Raw genomic sequence first — 23,068 nt, forward strand, 5'->3', positions numbered from 1 at the left:
TTTCTCCCTAGAGAAGGAAATGGCAACCCACTCCAGCAGTCTTGCCTGAAAAATCCCATGGACAGAGGAGCCAGGTGGGCTACAGTCCACAAGGTCACAAAGAGCTGGACACAACTGAGCACACATACTCAAGCTGGAATCAAGATTGCAGGAGAAATATCAATAACCTCAGATATGCAGATGACACCACCCTTATGGCAGAAAGTGAAGAGGAACTAAAAAGCCTCTTGATGAAAGTGAAAGAGGAGAGTGAAAAAGTTGGCTTCAAGCTCAACATCCAGAAAACTAAGATCATGGCATCTGGTCCCATCACTTCATGGCAAATAGATGGGGAAACAGTGGAAACAGTGTCAGACTATTTTTTGGGCTCCAAAATCACTGCAGATGGTGACTGCAGCCATGAAATTAAAAGATGCTTACTCCTTGGAAGATAAGTTATGACCAACCTAGATAACATATTCAAAAGCAGAGACATTACTTTGCCAACAAAGTTCTCTCTTGTTAAGGGTATGGTTTTTCCACTGGTCATGTATGGATGTGAGAGTTGGACTGTGAAGAAAACTGAGCACCAAAGAATTGGTACTTTTTGAACTGTGGTGTTGGAGAAGACTCTAGAGAGTCCCTTGGACTGCAAGGAGATCCAACCAGTCCATTAGAAAGGAGATCAGTCCTGGGTGTTCTTTGGAAGGAATGGTGCTAAAGCTGAAACTCCAGTACTTTGGCCACCTCATGCGAAGAGTTGACTCATTGGAAAAGACTCTGATGCTGGGAGGGATTGGGGGCAGGAGGAGAAGGGGACGACAGAGGATGAGATGGCTGGATGGCATCACTGACTCGATGGACGTGAGTCTGAATGAACTCTGGGAGTTGGTGATGGACAGGGAGGCCTGGCGTGCTGCGATTCATGGGGTTGCAAAGAGTCGGACATGACTGAGCGACTGAACTGAACTGAACTGAAGCACACATACAAACTGTTTATTTCCTTTGAAAATTAGCTCTCTGAATAAAATACACCCCCTCACTGTTCTTCAGCCTACACCTCCTGCTCATCTTTCAGTTCTCAGTGTAGGCATCCCCTCCTCCAGGAAGCTATCCATAGATTCTCCCTGCCACCTCCCTTATACCACACATACTTTTTAGGAGGCTCTCCTGTGTCCTTTCTAGCTTTGTGTGCAGCTCACCACCTCAGATGCTTTACATTCTGAACGCATGTAGTCATTTGTCTTGTGAAGGTACCACATCAACTTCTCTATTCCACCATACTTCTGGTTTGGCATGAAGCTGGTATTCCATAAAGGCAGTCAAACTCAATAGATAGCTTTTCCTGGACCCACTTCAGGTACTTTTCAAACTTCAGTTTTCTCCTGAGTTTCCTCCTTCAAACTCCTCACACATCCTTGGCTTCAACTCATACCTCTAGACTGATGACTTCCCATGTCCATGCCTTGAATCCTGTCCTCCCCAACCTGAGCTCTATAGCATGTCTTTGAAGCTGGACAAAATCTCACTTGCCCATCAGCAGCCAAATGCACACTTGCAAACCACACAATCCTCACCATTCAGTAACCTTTCTTTTGTACAGGGTCTTTTTTCCTGAAGTCCTTCCCATATTTGAAGTCTTTCATCCTCATCTTTAGCAGCCCCCCTTCTTAACCTGTGCCTAATATGCAATGAGCTCTGTTGAGCTCTCATTTAAACCTTATTTTTGTCTGATCTTATTTCTCTGCTCATACTGCCCTGACCTCAATCTAGGCATTCATCCCTCATGTCTGGAATATGCTGCACCTTGACCTGAACCCCTCTCTCTAGGCTGTCTTCACAGGCCCCTTTTCCAGCTATACCCCATCCTCACCTCTCGGTTCTTTTTTACTTCTGCCTGGTGATGTACTCTGCCGAGTCAGGCTGGTTTTCTCACCAATCAGAACCCTCTTTCCCTCCTCTGGGTTTCTTTCCTCTACCTGGATTTCCTTGTCAATCTCTCCATTACCTGCCACATCTGATGGGTGTTGGCACTGAACAACAATAATAGACACCAACATGGCAGGATGGGGTATAGGCCAATCAGAACAGATGTCATCCGCATACAAAGGGCACTACTTAGCATCAGCTCTGTGACTCATAGACAAAATCTACTTGGTCTTCAAGGTCCTGGTGTGATCTTATCAGTGACATGGATCCACCCTGGCTGCCTGGGCTTTGCCTTTCTCTCTCCTCATCTGAGTCACACTCATACATAAAATTAGAGAGAGGTCTTTGTCATATGCTAGAGCTTTGTGTGAGCTTTCTTTATTTCTTTAAATAGACTAGGAACTCCCTGGGGACAGAGATCATGCTTGATGTCAGTGGGTCTTCAAGTGTGGTACCTGCAAACAGCAGGGTCAAAGTCACCTGGGGACTTGGAAATGCAAATTCTTGGGCCCTAATCTGGACATACTGCATTAGAAATTCTGGGAGTAGGGTCAAGGGATTTTTATTTTTTTAATTGAAGGATAATTGCTTTACAAAATTTTGTTGTTTTCTGTCAAACCTCAACATGAATTAGCCGTAGGTATACATATATCCCCTCCCTTTTGAACCTCCCTCCCATCTCCCTCCCCATCCTACCCCTCTAGATTGATACAGAACTCCTGTTTGAGTTTCCTGAGACATACAGCCAATTCCCGTTGGCTCTCTATTTTACATATGGTAATGTAAGTTTCCATGTTACTCTTTCCATACATCTCACCCTCTCATCCCCTCTCCCCATGTCCATAAGTCTATTCTCTATGTCTGTTTCTCCATTGCTGCCCTATAAATAAATTCTTCAGTACCATTTTTCTAGATTTCGTATATATGCATTAGAATATATATTTCTCTTTCTCTTTCTGACTTACTTCACTCTGTATAATAGGTTCTAGGTTCATCCACCTCATCAGAACTGACTCAAATGCATTCCTTTTATGGCTGAGTAATATTCCATTACAATATGCAGAGTACATCATGAGAAACTCTAGGCTGGAGGAAGCACAAGCTGGAATCAAGATTGCCGGGAGAAATATCAATAACCTCAGATATGCAGATGATACCACCCTTATGACAGAGGGTGAAGAAGAATTAAATAGCCTCTTGATGAAAGTGAAAGAGGAGAGTGAAAAATTTGGCTTAAAGCTCAACATTCAGAAAACTAAGATCATGGCATCTTGGTCTCATCACTTCATGGCAAATAGATGGGGAAACAGTGGAAATAGTGGCTGACTTTATTTTTTTGGGCTCCAAAATCACTGCAGATGGTGATTGCAGCCATAAAATTAAAAGACGCTTACTCCTTGGAAGGAAAGTTATGACCAACCTAGACAGCATACTAAAAAGTAGCGACATTATTTTGCCAACAAAGGTCCGTCTAGTCAAGGCTATGGTTTTTCCAGTGGTCATGTATGAATGTGAGAGTTGGACTATAAAGAAAGCTGAGCACCGAAGAATTGATGCTTTTGAACTGTGGTGTTGGAGAAGACTCTTGAGAGTCCCTTGGACTTCAAGGAGATCCAACCAGTCCATCCTAAAGGAGATCAGTCCTGGGTGTTCATTGGAAGGACTGATGTTGAAGCTGAAACTCCAATATTTTGGCCACCTGATGCGAAGAGCTGACTCATTTGAAAAGACCCTGATGCTAGGAAAGATTGAGGGCAGGAGGAGAAGGGGATGACAGAGGATGAGATGGTTGGATGGCATCACCACCTTGATGGACATGGGTTTGGGTAGACTCTGGGAGGTGGTGACAGACAGGGAGGCCTGGCGTGCTGTGATTCATGGGGTCGCAAATAGTCAGACACGACTGAGCGACTGAACTGAACTGAATATTCCATTATATATATGTACCACACCTTCTTTATCCATTCATCTGTCCATGGACAGCTAGGTTGCTTCCAAGTTCTAGCTATTGTAAATAGTGCTGCAATGAACAGTGGGATATATGTGTCTTTTTCAATTTTGGTTTCCTCAGGATATATGCCTAGGAGTGGGATTGCTGGTTCATATGGTGGTTTTATTCCTAGTTTTTTAAGGAATCTCCATACCATCTTCCATAGTGGCTGTATCAGTTTACATTCCCACCAACAGGGCAAGAGCATTCCCTTTTCTCCACACCCTTTCCAGCACTTATTGTTTGTAGACTTTTTAATGATGGCCATTCTGACTGGTGTGAGGTTATATCTCATGGTAATTTTGATTTTCATTTCTCTAATAATGAGTGATATTGAGCATTTTTTCATATGTTTGTAAGCCATCTGTATGTCTTCTTTGGAGAATTGTCTGCTTAGGTCTTTTTTCCACTTTTTGATTGGGTTGTTTGTTTTTCTGGCATTGAGTTGTATGAGCTGTTTGTATATTTTGGAAATTAATCCTTTATCAGTTATTTCGTTTGCTATTATTTTCTCCCATTCTAAGTGTTGTCTTTTCACCTTGCTTATAGTTTCTTATGCTGTGCAAAAGCTTTTAAGTTTAATCAGTTTACTTGTTTACTTTTGTATTCATTTCCGTTACTCTAGGAGGTGTGTCATAGAGGATCTTGCTTTAATTTATGTTATTGAGTGTTCTGCCTTGTTTTCCTCAAAGAGTTTTATAGTTTCTGGCCTTACATTTAGGTCTTTAATACATTTGGAGCTTATCTTTGTGTATGGTTTTAGGAAGTGTTCTAATTTAATTCTTTTACATGTAACTGTCCAGTTTTCCCAACACCATTTATTGAAGAGACTGTCTTTGCCCCATTGTATATTCGTGCCTCCTTCATCAAAAATAAGGTACCCATAGGTGCATGGCTTTATTTCTTGACTTTTCTATCTTGTTCCATTGGTCTATATTTCTGTTTTTGTGCCAGTACCATACTGTCTTGATAACTGTAGCTTTGTAGTATAATCTGAAGTCAGGAAGGTTGATTCCTCCAGCTCCATTCTTCTTTCTCAAGATTGCTTTGGCTATTTGCGGTCTTTTGTGTTTCCATATGAATTGTGAAATTTTTTGTTCTAGTTCTGTGAAAAATGACATTGGTAATTTGATAGGGATCACATTGAATCTGTAGATTGCATTTGGTAGTATAGCCATTTTCACAATATTGATTCTTTCTACCCAGGAACATGGAATATCTCTCCACCTGTTTATGTCATCTTTGATTTCTTTCATTAGCATCTTATAATTTTCTGTGTACAGTTCTTTTGTCTCCTAAGGTAAGTTTATTCCTAGATATTTAATTTTTTTTTTGTTGCAATGGTGAATGAAATTGATTCCTTAATTTCTTTCTGATTTTTCATTGTTAGTATATAGAAATGCCAGTGAGTTCTGTGTATTGATTTTGTATCTGCAACTTTGATAAATTCACTGATTAGCTCTAGTAATTTTCTAGTACTATCTTTAGGGTTTTATATGTACAGTATCATGTCATCTGCAAACAATGAGAGCTTTATCTCTTCTTTTCTGATCTGGATTCCTTTTATTTTTTTTTTCTTCTCTGATTTCTTGTAGCTAGGACTTCCAGAACTATGTTGAATAATAGTGGTAAAAGTGTACACCCTTATATTGTTTCTGATTTTAGGGAGATTACTTTCAGTTTTTCACCATTAAGAATGTTTGCTGTAGGCTTATTATACATGGCCTTTACTATGTTGAGGTAGGTTCTTTCTATGCCCATTTTTTGAAGAGTTTTAATCGTAAATGGGTGCTAGGTTTTGTCAAAGGCTTTTTCGGCATCTATTGAGATTATCCTATGGTTTTTATCTTTCAATTTGTTAATATAGTATACCACATTGATTGATTTGTGTATATTGAAGAATCCTTGCATTCCTGGAATAAACCCAGCTTGATCATGGTGTTTGAACTTTTTGATGTGTTGCTGAATTCTGTTTGCCAAAATTTTGTTGAGGATTTTTGCATCTATGTTCATCAGTGATATCAGCCTGTAGTTTTCTTTTTTTGTGTCAACTTTGTCTGGTTTTGGTATCAGGGTGATGGCAGCCTTGTAGAATGAGTCTGGAAGTGTTCCTTCTCTCTGCAATCTTTTGAAAGAGTTTTAGAAGGATAGGCATTAGCTCTTCTCTAAATGTTTGATAGAATTCTCCTGTGAAGGCATCTGGTCCTGGGCTTTTGTTTTTTGGGAGATTTTTGATCACAGCTTCAATTTCAGTGCTTGTAATTGGGTTGTTCATAATTTCTATATCTCCCTGGTTCAGTCTTGGTAGATCAAACTTTTCTAAGAATCTGTCCATTTCTTCCAAGTTATCTATTTTATTGCCATATAGTTGTTCATAATAGTCTGTTATAATCCTTTGTATTTCTGCATTGTCTGTTGTAACCTCTCCTTTTTCATTTCTAATTTTGCTGATTTGATTCTTCTCTCTTTTGTTCTTGATGACTATGGCAAAAGGCTTGTCAATTTTGTTTATCTTCTCAAAGAGCCAGGTTTTAGTTTTATTAGAGTTTACTCTTGTTTCTTTCATTTCTTTTTCATTTATTTCTGCTCAGATCTTTATGATTTCTTTCCTTCTATTAATTTTTTGGGTTTTTTTTTTTTTGTTCTTCTTTTCCCACTTGTTTTAGGTATAAAGTTAGGTTGTCTATCAGATGTTTTTCTTGTTTCTTTCACTGCATTCCATAGGTTTTGAGTTGTCGTGTTTTCATTGTCATTTGTTTCATTAATTTTTTATATCCCTTTTTATTTCTTCAGTAACCTGTTGGTTACTTAGAAACGTGTTTAATCTCCATGTGTTTGTGTTTCTTACAGTTTTTTTCCCCTGTAATTGATATCTAGTCTCATAGTGCTGTGGTCAGAGAAGATGCTTGATATGATTTCAATTTTCTTAAATTTACTGAGGTTTTATTTGTGACCCAAGATGTGGTCTATCTTGGAGAATGTTCCATGTGTACTTGAGAAGAAGGTGTATTTTTCTGCATTTGGATGGAATGTCCTGAAGATATCAGTGAAATCCATCTCATCTAATGCATCATTTAAGACTTGTGTTTCCTTACTAATTTTCTGTTTTGATGATCTGTCCTTTGGTGTGAGTGGGGTGTTAAGGTCTCCTATTATTATTGTGTTACTGTCAATTTCTCCTTTTATGTCTGTTAGTGTTTGTCTTATGTATAGAGGTGCTCCTATGTTGGGTGCATAGATATTTACAGTTTTTATGTCTTCCTCTTGGATTGATCCCTTGATCATTATGTAGTATCCTTTCTTATCTCTTGTAATCCTCTTTGTTTTAAGGTCTATTTTGTCTGATATGAAGATTGCTACTCCAGCATTCTTTTGCTTCTCATTTGCAGGGAATATATTTTTCCATCCTCTCACTTTCAGTCTATATGTGGCTTTAGGTCTGAAGTGGGTTTCTTGTAGACATCATATATATGGGTCTTGTTTTTGTATCCATTCAGCCAGTCTGTGTCTTTTGGTTGGAGTATTTAATCCATTTACGTTTAAAGTAGTTACTGATATATACATTCCTATTGCCATTTTCTTAATTGTTTGGGGTTGATTTTGTAGATCTTTTTTCTTCTCTTGTATTTCTCGACTATATAAGTCCCTTTAACATTCGCTGTAAAGCTGGTTTGGTGGTACTGAATTCTCTTAAATTTGCTTGTCTGAAAGGCTTTTTATTTCTCCATCAATTTTGAATGAGATCCTTGCTGGGTACTGTAATCTTTACTACAACTTAATCTTGGTTGCAGATTTTCCCCTTTCAGTACTGTAAATATATCCTGCCATTCCCTTCTGGCCTGAAGAGTTTCTGCTGAAAGATCAGCTGTTAAGCATATGGGGTTTCCCTTGTATGTTACTTGTTTCTCCCTTGCTGCTTTTAATATTCTTTCTTTGGTTTAGTCTTTGTTAGTTTGATTAATATATGTCTTGCCATATTTTTCCTTGGGCTTATCCTGTATGGGACTCTTTGTGCCTCTTGGACTTGATTGACTATTTCCTTTTCCATGTTGGGGAAATTTTCAACTATCATCTCTTCAAAAATTTTCTCATACCCTTTTTTTTTCTCTTCTTCTTCTGGGACCCCTATAATTCTAATGTTGGTGCATTTGATATTGTCTCAGAGGTCTCTTGAGACTATCCTCAGTTCTTTTTATTCTTTTTACTTTATTCTTCTCTCCAGAACTTATTTCTACCATTTTATCTTCCAACTCACTGATTCATTCTTCTGTTTCAGATAGTCTGCTATTGATTCCTTCTAGAGTATTTTTAATTTCAGTAATTGTGTAATTTGTCTCTGTATGTTTACTCTTTAGTTCTTCTAGGTCTTTGTTAATTGATTCTTGCATTTTCACCATTTTGTTTTCAAGGTTTTTGATCACCTTTACTATCATTATTCTGAATTCTTTTTCAGGTAGTTTGCCTATTTCCTCTTCATTTATTTGGACTTCTGTGTTTCTAACTTGTTCCTTCATTTGTGTAGTGTTTTTCTGCCTTTTTATTATTATTATTTTTTAACTTATTGTGTTTGAGGTGTCCTTTTCCCAGGTTTCAAGGTTGAATTCTTTCTTCCTTTTGGTTTCTGCCCTCCTAAGGTTGGTCCAGTGGTTTGTGTAAGCTTCATATAGGGTGAGATGTGTGCTGAGTTTTTGTTTGATTTTCCTCTGATGGGCAGGGCTAAGTGAGGTGGTAACCCTGTCTGCTGATTATTGGGTTTGTATTTTTGTTTTGTTTGTTGTTTAGATGAGGCATCCTGCACAGGGTGCTACTGATGGTTGGGTGATGCAGGGTCTTGTATTCAAGTGGTTTCCTTTGTGTGAGTTCTCACTATTTGATACTCCCTAGGGTTATTTCTCTGGTAGTCTAGGGTCTTGGAGTCAGTGCTCCCACTCCAAAGGTTCAGGGTTTGATCTTTTTTTTACCGCAGGCTCTGCAGGGAGCATGAGGTAACTTTTGCCCTGAAGCTCCAGCAAATAATATCAAGTATTGGGACAGGTTGTCATTTAGCAAGTTCTGTCCAGTGTTTGAGGCTCTGAAACTTTAAGAGACATATCGAGAACTTGTCTGCAGCAAGGTCCTGCATCTCACCATGTGCGTCAGAGAGTGGGCAGGATATGGAGGCCTTCTTCACTCCAGAGCAGAGATTAAGGGATCATGTTTTAATCACCCTCCTGATGATTCTGATACATGCTAAATGTGGGAACCACTTTGCTAAGTAATGTGGCATGACTGAGTGAAAGTCTTCATGGTAGGATTTCAATAAAGACTTCTCTTGCTAATTAAATACTTATCTGTCTTTGCACCCTGAATGGTACATGGCATTAATTTTGTGTAGCACAGATACTGGCTTAGAGGGTAAAGTGTCCACCTGCAATGCAGGAGACCTGGGTTCGATCCCTGGGTCGGGAAGATCCCCTGGAGAAGGAAATGGCAACCCATTCCAGTACTTTTGCCTGGAGAATCCCATGGACAGAGGAGCCTGGTGGGCTACAGTCCACAGGGTCGCAAAGAGTCGGACATGACTGAGCAACTTCACTTTCTCTACTTGGTGTATGACAGACTGGGGGTTAGGGACATTTATGCTACTGATGACTAACAGTAATATTTATGGAGTGTATGATGTGAGCTCTGTTCCAGAGGAAGAGTTAAACAAAATATCATTATTCATTGACTGAAATTTTAATATCTTTGGAATTAGGATGTATTTTATAACCAATAGAATGTCATAGTTTAATGATGTGTCCTAATAATCAATAGTGTTTTAGATGCAATAAAATTCAGCAGGAAGTGTGTGTGGTCCTTATTATTTTTGATAAAATTTAGTGTGTATGACTGTGCGTGTGAATGTGTTTATATACTGCCTTTTCCATTTACGTGTAACAAACATAACTGTTTAACACTGAACTCTGGGTTCACAGGGGCAAAAATGTTGTGAAACATTCTGAGCCTTTAATATTCTCTTTGAACATATAAGAGGCACTTTTGGAAGAGAATGACGAGTAATAATTTACATTCACCATTTCCCAAAGGGATAACACAGATCCAGCTTCCTCAACTTCATTGTCTACTCCTCAGGAATTTCAAAATACACAAAGAAAAATGTGAAGTTGGTTTCATCTTTCCAAGCAGTAGCTTGAATCTTACCATACTTAGTCAATACTTGGAAAAATAACAAGTTTATTTGGCTAGGATTTAATATAACAGCTCTAATGATCTATTATATATTTGCCATTTTGGTTATTTCTTGTTTGAGGCAAGCACATAATTGTGCATAGTGTGTTTGTAAAAGCAGAAAGGAGAAAGGATTCATTTGAAGCTTGGCTATCCCCACTGCACAACAGGCCCCCACAGAGAAAGAAGGGCATGGCTTTCTGAGTGGCAGTCTTAGTTTTGGCAAAGATGTTATTAGGAATAGCACATTCAAATTTTCTAGTATTTTCTGACCAAGGTTAGAAATAAGACTTATTCTGAAATGTGGTTTGGGGTTGGAATTTGTTGTTGTTTAGTCACTAAGTTGTGTCCAACTCTTTGGGACCCCATAGACTATAGCCGACCAGATTCCTCTGTCCATGGGATTTCCCAGGCAAGAATACTAGAGTGGCATTACTATTTCCTTCTTCCTGCCTAGGGATCAAATCCGCATCTCCTGCATTGGCAGGTGGATTCTTTACCACTAAGCCATCGGCGAAGCCCTTGGGTTGGAATGCTTAACTCCAAACACATTATTCTCCTCTGTAAATACTATCAATCAATAGTTGCCTTGCCTGATGACTGACATACAAACCATAGCACTCGAGACTCTGCACAACAAGACCCTTATCTTCTATTATGTTATATCTCCCCTTCACTGACCTTATTTCTCCACCAAGCTTGACAAACGGATCTCTCGGCTACGCCCCACCTTTTCCAGCCTCTATGGTTTGCAAGAAAATCCCAAATATGCTATTAAAATTCTATCTATCCTTGGATGACCTTATCTCAGGTATCATCTCTCTCAGGGAGCCTTCCCCTGTTTTCTCCAACCAACCCAATCTGCCTATCCTGTGATCCTAAGATTTTTTTTTTTTTGCCTGATATTTATATTTTACCACTTTCTTATTAAATTTCCCATAATAGCACAGTGCATCTTGAAGTATGGTCAATGACATTAATATTAGAGAACTCCTGAAGCCTGTTCCAATGCTATTGAACCAGGATCTGCAGCATGGGACTCAGGAATATGCATATTTAATAAAGTTTCTAGTGATTCTACTGAATTTTGAGGATTGCTGGTGTGGTGGAAAAGGCTCCCCTACATTTTTTATAAGTTATAGAAAATTTCATACATATTCAAAAACAGAATGGATAAAAGAATGTATCTTCATGAGCTTAACATTCAAGTTTAGCAATGATGAAAACAGGGCTAACCCTGTTTCACCTACACTCTCCTCCACTTTTCCTAGCCCTTTAGATTATTTTGAGAAAATATCAGTTATTATATAATTTCATCTATAAATGTTTCTTCCCTGATGCTGGAAAAGATTGAGGGCAGAAGCAGAAGAGGGCACCAGAGGATGCGATGGCTGGATGGCATCACTAATGCAATGGACATGAATTTGGGCAAACTCCTGGAGATGGTGAGGGACAGGAAGGCCTGGTGTGCTGCAGTCATGGGGTTGCAAAGAGTCGGACATGACTGGGTGACTGAACAACAACAATGAAATCTAAAAGATAAGAACCATTTTACTTTAAATCATAATCACAACAGCATTACCACTCCTAAAACCCCCCTAATTCCTTGGTGTGGTAGGCAGGACATTAGTCTCCTACCCTATTCCCCTTAAGAGGTCCTCAGCCTAATCTTGGGAAAATGAAAACATAGCAAATGGGGCTTTGCAGATGTAATTAAGGTTAGAAGCCTTAAGACAGAGAGACTCTTCTGGATTATTTGGGTAGGCACAATCTGATCACATGAGCTCTTAACAAGCAGACAGTTGTCTTCACCTGGAAGAGGAGGAGAAAAGTAGAAGAAAGATGCAACGGGAAGGAAATTTCGAGAGATTCTGACTGTGGAAAGAGTTTAACAAGTTGTTGCTGGCTCTGGGATGGAGGGATCATGAGCAAGGACCAGAAAGAGGCCTCTAAGAACTAAGAAATTTTTTTTCTGGCTAAGGGATAACAGGAAATGGAGATCTTAGTCCTACAGCATAAGAAACTTGATTCAGTCAACAACCTCAATAGTTTGAAACCAGATTCTTCCCCATAGCCTTCATAAAGGCCCAGCTGATGTCTTGATTTTGGCCTTGTGAGACTCTAAGCCAGCCACCCCAACTATGCTGTACTTAGATTTTGACCTGAAGAATTGTGAAATAAAAAGTGGGAGCTAGTTTAAGCTGCCAAATTTGTGGTAATTTGTTATGGTGGTGATAGGAAACTAATATACTTGGTATCATTGAATATCTAGTTGGTATTCACTTTTACTTTACTGTTAAGAAAGCATTTTTATATAGTTGATTTGTTTGAATTGGTATCTAAGCAAGGTTCATACATTTCATTTGGTTACTCTGCATCTTAGTCCTCTTTTAGTCCATAAGTCCCCCCTATCTCTTTTCCTCTCTATCAATTTATTTGTGTAAGAAACCAGGTTGTTTTGAACTGAACAATTTCTCATAGTTTGGGCTTTTACAAGCTCATGGTATAGTTTAACAGGTTCCTCTATCCCCTGTTTTTCCCCTGCAAGCTGATGGTAGTTTTAATGACTTGGTCAGATTCAGGCCTGGTTTTTCTAACAGGTTATGTGTACACCTTCGTGCTGTATCACACTGGGATCCCTCTTAGGGATATAATTCCCCCTTAGGTTTTTTTACCTAATCAATTTATGAGTTATTGATGATTATTACCTAGAATTATTGGATTGGCCCAAAAGTTCATTCCAATTTTTTTTTTATTATTTTTTTTTTTTCAATTTTAATTAAAAAAAATTATACATGTGTTCCCCATCCTGAACCCTCCTCCCTCCTCCCTCCCCATACCATCCCTCTGGGTCGTCCCAGTGCACCAGCCCCAAGCATCCAGCATCGTGCATTGAACCTGGACTGGCATCTCGTTTCATACATGACATTTCACATGTTTCAATGCCATTCTCCCAAATCTTCCCACCCTCTCCCTCTCCCACAGAGTCCATAAGCCTGTTCTATACATCAGTGTCTCTTTTGCTGTCTCGTATACAGGGTTATCATTACCATCTTTCTAAATTCCATATATATGCGTTAGTATACTGTATTGGTGTTTGTCCTTCTGGCTTACTTCACTCTGTATAATAGGCTCCAGTTTCATCCACCTCATTAGAACTGATTCAAATGTATTCTTTTTAATGGCTGAGTAATACTCCATTGTGTATATGTACCACAGCTTTCTTATCCATTCATCTGCTGATGCACATCTAGGTTGTTTCCATGTCCTGGCTATTATAAACAGTGCTGCGATGAACATTGGGGTACACGTGTCTCTTTCCCTTCTGGTTTCCTCAGTGTGTATGCCCAGCAGTGGGATTGCTGGATCATAAGGCAGTTCTATTTCCAGTTTTTTAAGAGAACAGTGTGGAGATTCCTTAAAAAACTGGAAATCATTCCAATTTTTTTGTGTGTGGTAGTCTCTCAGTCGTGTCTGACTCTTTGTGACCCCATGGACTGTAGCCCACCAGGCTCCTCTGTCCATGGGATTTCCCAGGCAATAATACTGGAGTGGGCTGCCATTTCCTTCTCCAGGGGATTTTCCCAACCCAGGAATCAAACCCAGGTCTCCCGCATTGTGGGCAGACTCTTTACCGTTTGAGCCACCAGGGAAGCCCAATTTTTTTTTTTTTTTTTGGTAAGATGTTATAGAAAAATTCAAATGAACTTTTTGGCCAACCCAATATTTCTGCATTAGTGGTTGCAGAGTGGTGATTTTCTAAATAAATTTCTAAATTTATCATTCCTCTTTCACTTATTAGTTAGAATCTTCCAAAACACCGAACTATTCAGTTAATCCAAGATACAGCTGAGGCAGGGAAGTCAGGATAACTGTTTGATTCTGCAAAGGCTTTGAAGACCAGTCTGGTACTAATCCTACATATGCTGTGTACTAGTTAATTTGCCTTGTGCAAAGTATTGTACCTCTCTGTGCCTCAAGTTCATTATTATAAAAGTGAGATGGCATAGCAGACTTATTACAATCTTTTAAAAATTAACTTATGTAAAGGCACCATGCCTGCTACAGAGTAGTGCTCATCAAGTATCTGTAATCACAGTTAAGTCCTCCTACGATGGTCCTAGGATTGGGCCCTATGCGGATCTCTGACAATGCATTCTGACAATGAATCTTCAGCTTGCTCGCTGAGCCTGCTCTGGAAAACTACATCTGCCTCTTTCAGGGTTTGGGATGGGATGGGGATTGCTCCTGGTATGTTTGTAACTCCAAGCCTTCCCTTCCTCCCTGGGCTTCCCAAGGCCGTTTCACAGCCCCTTGGAGCTACAGCTGTGACTGCAGTTGGATGGGCTCACTCCAGCTTGTCGGGGGCAGCCCCAAGGCTTCTTGTAGATGTTTCCCCAGAGTTTACAGTTTGTGGTCAAGTTCATATTTCACTGCAGACATTTTCAGCAGGGAGCATGGGGAGCAGTGCAGGTGGTGGGGTTAGGAGAGGGTGGTCTGATTCTCCTTCCAGCTTGGCTATTAGCTGGCTGTGTGGCAAGCCACTGGAACAAGGTCCCAAACCAAGACGGGTCTCCGAGGCCCCTTCCAGTTTGAACCTGTCTTCACTGGAGTGCTAAAAGCACAGAAAGCAGGTCCAGAGGGATTTTGCCTACCTCTGTGACTTCCCACAGGCTCTCCGACGTCAGGACTCCCAAACAAGAATTGTCCTCCCTCCAGCCTGGCTGGGCTGAGTGACCGTCTCTCTAACTGGCTGTGACCCTCTCAGGCCTGTTCTGCATAATCAGAATAAATTGGAAGCTAAAATATTTGTCCAGGCAATTCTGATCAAAAACTCCCCTAGCTTTGATCTCTCAGTCAAAACAAGGTATTCTCCCTCAATTCTGACGACATTAACCTTGAGTACTTATTTTGCTGGGAAGGCAGGCTTCTCAGGGCTCATTAAGGTCCTTTCTCAGCCACTCAGCCCTGACCAGGCCCAGGGCTTTGTGCTTTGCCTCTGTAAAGTAAATAGTTATTGGCAAGTGTGGAGTTTGGTCTGGAAACTCATACTTCAGTGGTGACAAGGGCTACCTGACTTTTGCCTGCATGTTCAGGAACTAGGTTGAGCACCCCCAGAGAGGGACAGCTGGAGGGTGGGGGCACCAAAGGGAGGGGCAAGCACCTGAGAGGTAACACTCTTTGGGAGAGATTATGGGGATCAAGCAATCTTTCTTTCCATTTTTCTGCAAAGAGAATTGTTCAGACGTTTTGGCAGGTAGCTCTGTTAGGTAAATGATTGGTCTCTGCTGGTTGTATTAACCACAGGAAGCCTACCTTCCTCCCTGCCCTTTCCCTCAGGTTGAGTGGGGAATGCTTAAAACCTGTGATTGTAAAATTGGGGGCATGGGCAGAAGCTAAGTAATCTTTCCTGCTTCTACCACAGGGCAGAGAAAGAACATTGAAGACCAATACACTGATTTTTATTATGAGTGTTATTTTTTAGATAACCTCATTAGCTGTCTGAGGACATCTACTGTATTTTGTCAGCCAAGAATTCTTTCATTTGGACTGGCTACAGGGTCCTGTGGTGCATGGAACTGCTAATTACTGCAACTACCTCCACCCACCCTTATTTCAGCCAAGAGGGTGGGTACATGGCACAGGCAGGCCAACGGAAGTTATCCCATCTTCTGGGGTGGTGACTGGTCCTGAGATGGAAGCTAACCCCATCCAGGCCTATCAGAGCACTTTAGGGGTGGTGGGTTTCTGAGGCTCTCAGTTCCATGGGCTGCTGAGATGGTCTGATCTAAGTTCCAGTTACCTGCAGCCACGCTCCTTTCTCCATAACTTCCCCAATATGAAGGCGCCATCTGCTGTAGGAGAGATCAGTACTCAGTGAGAGGCTGAACCAAAAATATAGAAAAGTGTCACTAGTCTAACTTTACCGGTGAACTTTCCCTGTTAGATGAGTTGAGTTTCTTGGGTTTGCATCACGTGCAACCAAAAGAGTTTTGGCTCAGACAGGGATTACAAATCCAGACCAGGATTTAAATTTCAGTCTGCCACTTACTTACTAGCTGTGTGAACTCTGGCAACTTGCTTAACTTCTCTGATCCTGTTTCCTTATCTATAAATGGGGAAAATGATATAGATCTCAGAGGATTATTATTAATATAAAGATTGAATGAGATAATATATATTAGGTGCTCAGTTCGACAGGTGACAGGCACTCAACAAATATTTATTAAGTACATAAAATAGTATTTGTTGAATTAATCTAAGGAATGTTTTAATTCTTAGATAAACTTTTGCTTTTCAAAGTAGGTTATAGGTATTGTTGGAAGTGCACAGTGGTAGGCCAGGGGCACCAGCAATCTCAGAATAAACATACAGCCCTTCTTAGATCAGCAATTAATTCAATATATTTTTATATTAAAAGAATATGGATGTGTTATGGAATAGAATATAAGTCACATGATTCTTTGGGATAAAAGAGAAGAATTCAGAGGAACTCCTTGCATGTACAATGGACACTGTCCTCTCCCATTAAGTGTGCTCTCAAGACAGGCGACACCACACACAGAAGAGGGGAGCATAGGCTGGGGTGCGGAGGTGGTGGCTCAGCCTGCCTCGGGCTCCCTGTGCCTCTGTGGGGCCTGGGCAAGCCATTTGAACTTCTCTCCCGCCTTTTTTTCCTCATCCAAAAATGAGTTTGCTCGTCCTAAAAAGTTTCTTTAAGAGTCTAACATTCCATCTTTGCCATGTGAATTAAATGAATTCCATGTCAAGCAGAAATGTTGAAAAAGGGATTGAGTGGATTAATTTATTAGTTATAGGGCTTATCTAGTTTAATTTCAGGTCCAATTCTATGATTCTATTCTGAACCTTAACCATGGACAGTGCCATAATTCATGACTGGCATGGATATTGTCTAAACTTAGGCACACATAAGTGCACCTAAATTTTTATAGTAGTAGTTGAAAAGTAATTGTTCAGTGTTAACTTTACTACAAATCAAATCTATAATAATACTACCATAAGGCATATATATCATAACACTATCATAGAATCAATAATCACATAATGATTTTAATATTTTAATACTGATCATATGGGTTTAAAGCTGAAAGAAAGTTAGCTAGGTATAAACCCAAGTGCGGTATCCCTAGAAGGAGAAGATGAAGGTTTTCTTTTTTTAAATACACAGGTCAACACAATGCTTTGCTTTGCCTCATAGAGTGGGAAGGAGAGAAGGGCACTGGGACAGAGACATTTGTTTGCCAAATTCCCCTGGTTCCTGGACCTGGTGCCTATGAGGCTCTCTGTGTGGTCCTTCCTCCATCCTCTTCAGTAGGACAGACCCTGTTGGGATCGATGGAAAGGAGGGTACCAGGCCTCTGTGGCGTGGTAGGATGGATGGGAGGACCAGAGCACCAAGACCGTGTGGGATGCTCAGGGGGAGCAGCTTGGGTGGAGCAGGAGGCTTCCCCCACGTTGTCATGTAAGTGTGTGGGGTGGACTTAGGAGGCATCCAAGATGACTCTGTCATTACAAAGATTGTCTTTGGTAACTTGGGAAATGGTTTAGTTCAGGATGAACATGATTTTTCTTTTCTCCTAATTAATTTATTTTCTACCAAAGAAATTGACTGTGTCCCTTTAAGCAGCACCAACCCCAGAGCAAGGTGGCCCTGGAGGGAACCATGGGATCAATTTTTTAGCTGGGGCCTGTGCAGCTTGGCTGTAGGGCTTAAGGCTTTTAACTTGCTTATACATAGAGTGGCTTGAGCTCTATACATCACCAAATCAATGCAAATCAGTTTACTTGAAGCTGGTTCAATTTTAAAAGAATTTCATTAACCAGCAATAAAAGGCCTAGTTTAATATAATTACTATAGGATCCCAAGCTCATCAGGAAGGATTCCTTTTCTATAATGATCTTAACATTTATATTATGGCATTTTCTAAGAAAAAAAAAGGAAATGAAAAAGCGTACTAGAGGAAGATGCTGAAAATAATATTTTCATTCCTATGAAATTCAGTGTTGGAACTACCATTTAACCAACTTTCCGCCCCAAATGGCAAGGACCTCAGGGAGGAAACATATTTATGCAAACATTTGTATGTGGGTGTCTACAGGCACACACCCCTGGACACATGTTTGATGCATTATCTAATTCGCACAGAACTATAACCATTCAAAGACAGAAGAGACCTTAGTGGCATTTAATACAATTGCTTAATTTTACAGAAGAAACTGATGCTCAGAGACCATAAATGGTGATCAAAGGTCAGCCATCTGGTTAGCAGTGATGAGGGCCTGGAAATTAGGTCTTTGCTCTCCTGACTGGTGTCAAAACCCAAAATCCCCTGTCCCCCTCTTAGCAGAAGAGGAGAGGCATGGTGGGAAATCACCTCCCTGTAAGTGCTTTTATTAAAAAAGAAGGAAATCCTGCAATTTGCAACTACATGGTTGAAGTTTGAAGTGGAATAAGCCAATCACAGAAGGACAAATACTGCATGATTCTGCTTATTGGGAGGTATCTAAAGTCATCAAATTCATAGAATCAAAGAGAGGAATGGTGATTGCCAGGAGGGGGAAACAAGGAGTTGATAATCAACTGGCATAAAGTTTCACTGAGGCAAGAAGAATAAGTTCTAGAGATCAGCTTGCAACACTACATGGAGCTACTGTAGGTAGCTGAACTTTGTACCTTAAAGTTTTGTTAAGAGGACAGACCTCACATTAAGTATCCTTACCATAATACAAAACCACCAGGTCATCTAGCTGAGTGCAGTGTGGACACTGAATGATTACTGTTGGATCACCCCACTCGGACCTGAACTCCTCAAGGGCAAGGAAGTGGTATCTCATTCACCTTTGCATCCCAAATTTCTCTCTTGAGACTGGAATACAGAGGACGCTCAGTAGTGCCTTCTGAAGGTGGGAATGAATGGATAAAGAGGACTGGTGATCTGTAAAGCAAATGCTCATAACGTGTACTTGGGAAGTGCACGGGGCTGGTTGGTCTCTAGTCACCCTGTCCAGGCCTCACCTTCATTCTCCTCTGCCCTGCTCAATACCCTCAGGTGCTGACCCCTTCTGAGGGCTACATTCCTCAGGCTCCCCTCACCCTCTGGCCTCTGGTTGGGCTTGGCAGATGGGAGGCATCAGCGGGAGAAAGGAAGGTGATGGAGAGTGAGGTTGGGGTGTTTCTCCCCTTCCTTCCATGCTTCACTGCCTTGTTCTGTGGTTCTGTGACTGCGGACTTCAACTCCGGCCTGGGAGGCCCTCCAAAGCAGCTATCAGTATGGCTATCTCGTTCCTTGCCCCTAAAGACCTGGGATATTGACTTCCTGCCATTGCTCGTGCCTGACTGCCTCAGAATCCATTTGGGGTCCCTTTGACCTGCCCATATGTCTTCAGTTGAAATAGTCTCTAAGTGGAATTGCATTTGCTGCCAGGGCCTTTGCCTCACAATCCTGAAAGTAGTTCTTTTAAGGGTGTCCACAGACATCAGTAGCTTATTAAATACTAGTTTGTAACAGGCTTTTAAAAACAGAAAACAACCATCCAAAGGATGAATTGGTTCCTTCTGAATTATCCTGAAATTTTAGTCATTGTGTTTTACAGTTCAGAGGAAGAAGGGAGAAGAAGCCTGCAGGGTGCACAGCACAGCAGTACTGAGACAGCAACATGCCCATTTTACAGATGAGGAACATGAAGCTTTAAAGAGCCACCTGTCCCATCCAGGGTTGGCTCCCAGCCTCTGGCAGAGATCAAGGCTGCATTGTGTCTGCTACAAATAGTTTGTGAGCAGAAGGAGAACCTAACAGGAGTTCTTTACCAGAAAGGCCAGTTGGGCCAGCAAAGGGCAGATTTGGGGCTTCAGTGGTAGAGTCCATTTTTCCTGAACTATACAGGAAAGTAACATTCTTCTCTGGTGAGGGCTGCTTAAATTCTTCAGGTGAGAACAAATTTTCCCTAAGGCTACAACCAAGAGCTACGGTATCTCACGGCTTCTCTTTTCTGAAGAGAAGCCCACTGGAATGGTCTTGGAATGCCAGCAGCATTCATAAGTGCAGGGAGAAAGATGCCAGTGGTGGCGAGGTCAGCCTTGCGCCATGGTGGAAGCTGCAGAAAACAGGGTCTGATTTAGAGCAGATGTGAGAGGCTGCGAGGGGCCGTCTGTCCTCAGCTCGTTCAGCCCTTCTGTTGTGTCTGCCTCTGTTTGCTGCCTCAGCCCCCAGTGGCCTGGGCTAGCGCCACTCTATTTTTAGTTCACATTTCACCTTTCTGTCTAGGAGGTGCTTTTCCCAGCGTAGGAAAACACACTGCAGCCACGGGATCAAGTGCTGACCTCCTCACCTCAGCAAGCCCCTGTGACCTTGGTGGGGGGAGCGTCTCCCACTTGGGGCTCAGGGGGACTCCTTCTGGGGGTCTTGGAGGAAAGCTGTCATGGTCCATGAATTCTTTAAGACTGCTTAGTGGAAGTCGTTGCCAAGAGACCTTGGGACACTATCTTGGCAGCAAAGGAATACACAGGGCAAGGGAGGGGCCCCTGGATTGTATAAGTGATGGCCCAGACTTGTGGAAAAAGGCATTCGAGGTTCTCCTTCCCCTCATGCAGGATCTACACTGGGGCTTTACAAAATGCAGCTCTCCCCATCTTCTTCATTCTTGAGGTCAGTCAGGAGAAGGGGAGAAAAACTATGTATCAAATTTCTATTATTTATTGTTACTGTTGGAAACAATATTTACATGCTAATTAGGGAACATTTTGAACATGTAGACAAAAATTCAACCAACTGGGATTGAACCTGGGTCTCCTGCATTGTAGGCAGACACTTTACCATCTGAGCCACCAGGCAAGTCCACCATGTAGAGATAGTTGCTATTAACATATTAATATATCTACTTCTAATCCTTTTGAGTTACATATATTTTTTATAGTTATAATCAGATAGTAAATACAAAATTGCATGCAGTAGTTGTTAAAAGTCTGTTTTTATTTTGAGGTTATAAAAGTAAAGATATATTGTGTATAAAACTTAGAAAATGTATTAAAAGTGAAAAAGAAAAGAAAGATTTCCAATATCTTATCACTCATGAATAATCACTGCTAATTTATTGGCATCTGTCCTGACAGCTTTTTTTTCTATGCATTTTTAAATATAATCAAGATCATATTGCCTATTTGATTTTCAAGCACTTTCAATAAAGAGAATCCACTGATTCTAGAAGGAAGATGGTATGAAGAGAAATTTGATGATAGATACCTGCTCCAGATATTTATCCATTAGAAAGCCCAATGATTCAGTTAATTAAACAACTTCTAAAGATGCAAAATGACTTCAGTTCTTGGGCAATAAGCATCGATTATCTATTGTGTTATGCAAAGCTGCTTTTAAGCATTCATTTGAGCAGTTCTCCCGACAAAGTGTTCCAACAGTGTAAAATGTTTTAGTGTTGTTAGCGAGTGATGGAACAGAATGACACCCGTGGTCACTGAATACAGTAAGTGTCCTTCTGAACAAAGTGAGGGATGTGGTGTCACAAATACAATCCCTGTTGATGAAAAGATGTACCTTTAGCTGGACCAAAGACTTGAGGGCTATGCACATAATTTATAGTAGAAACTCTATGTTTTCTTTTAGCCACTCAGCTTAGCACCAAGGGATGGGCTGTGATTTAAGTGCTAGAAGATTCTCAGTTAAGCCCTATAAACTGACCTATGCAGGGAAGTCTAGGGACAGCCAAGCTAGCAGGAAGACTAGGCCAATGTGAGAAAATGCACTCCAGGGCTTTTCCTCCCCAGGCACAGGTCTCCTTGGAAGGCCTGGATCTCTTGCAGTCTGTGGTTAAAGTGTGTAACACCACATTTCAACCCCAAAGCCTGCTGTGTAAGCAATCTGATGTCTGTACCCAGACGCCAAGGAGGTAGGGAGTACGGTTTTCACACTAATGCTGGCTGGTGCTGGGAGCCTAAACTCCAGAACACAAAGCAATAGTGCAGTGTGGCACAGAAGAAAGCCAGAGGTGCCCACAACTGCGCTTATCTTTTATCCAGAGGTTGCACCCTGAAAGCTGCTGGCTGCCATGTGGGAAGATGTATGAGGTCAAGGTAAGAAAAAGCTTCTTTGGACTTCAGGGGATGGGCAGAAATTTAGACCTATATAGCTAAGTAACTATAAAATTTTCAAGGTTTTGTATTCACTTTACATTTTTTTTTTTTTTGTCTCCAGGAGGGATGAAATTGCATAGGCCAGTCTACACAGCAATGAAGATCATCTACTTGAAACTCACTTGGCCATCTTCCTACTTAATGGGAGAAACCCCTCATCCAAGTATGGACAGCTTTGGGTTTCCTGGGAAAATGGGCTCCCCTTGTGAAGGGTGTTGGCAGCAGTGTTTAATATTGTAAATAGTAGGATCTGACAGTTGATTTTACTACAGAGTTACTGGCACTTGGGAAATCATAGACTTTATTTGACTAAAAGTTTTTTTAGAATTCAGCATACTATGATAAAAGCTGATTAATTTACTTCATCCAATACATGCATTAATAATTTGTGACACTGTTAATAAGGTTTAAAAAAACAGTATCCTATTTACAACACATCACAAGACACTACCTTCTAGGATACCTTGCTATTGGAAACAATACCACTAAATATGAGACATAAATGCTTAAGGAAACAGACTCATGATAGAGGCCAAAGCTAAATGGAAGCATCAAGAGACCAGAATATAGTGGTCCTGCCCCTGCCTCAGGTTCCTGCAGAAGACAAAATATTCAGGTTGCTAGGTTGCAGATTCCAAGTTGATGTACAGGGCCTCCTGCTGAGGTGTGCTATGTCACAGCAAATGCCATTCCAGCTGGTGACCTCCTTAGGTCTGGCTCAAGCCTGTTAACCAAATCCCAGAGGAAGCGAACAAAGGAAGAAACATGACCATTAAGAGTGTAGAGACTTTCAG

The 23,068-nt window shown here is 40.9% G+C and overlaps 1 long non-coding RNA gene across 1 annotated transcript in view; it reads right to left on the reverse strand.

Moving 5' to 3' along the window:
* The window catches only part of LOC139182721 (uncharacterized), a 56,585-nt gene extending 41,709 nt beyond the window's left edge, over positions 1 to 14,876 (reverse strand). Inside the window, exon 1 of the long non-coding RNA XR_011566254.1 lies at positions 14,764 to 14,876. This is a non-coding gene — a long non-coding RNA (uncharacterized lncRNA). The remainder of the gene's footprint in view (positions 1 to 14,763) is intronic.
* Positions 14,877 to 23,068: the final 8,192 nt, after the last annotated feature.

The sequence above is a fragment of the Bos indicus genome, chromosome 4 (genome assembly GCF_029378745.1).
Source record: "Bos indicus isolate NIAB-ARS_2022 breed Sahiwal x Tharparkar chromosome 4, NIAB-ARS_B.indTharparkar_mat_pri_1.0, whole genome shotgun sequence".
NCBI lineage: Eukaryota > Metazoa > Chordata > Mammalia > Artiodactyla > Bovidae > Bos > Bos indicus.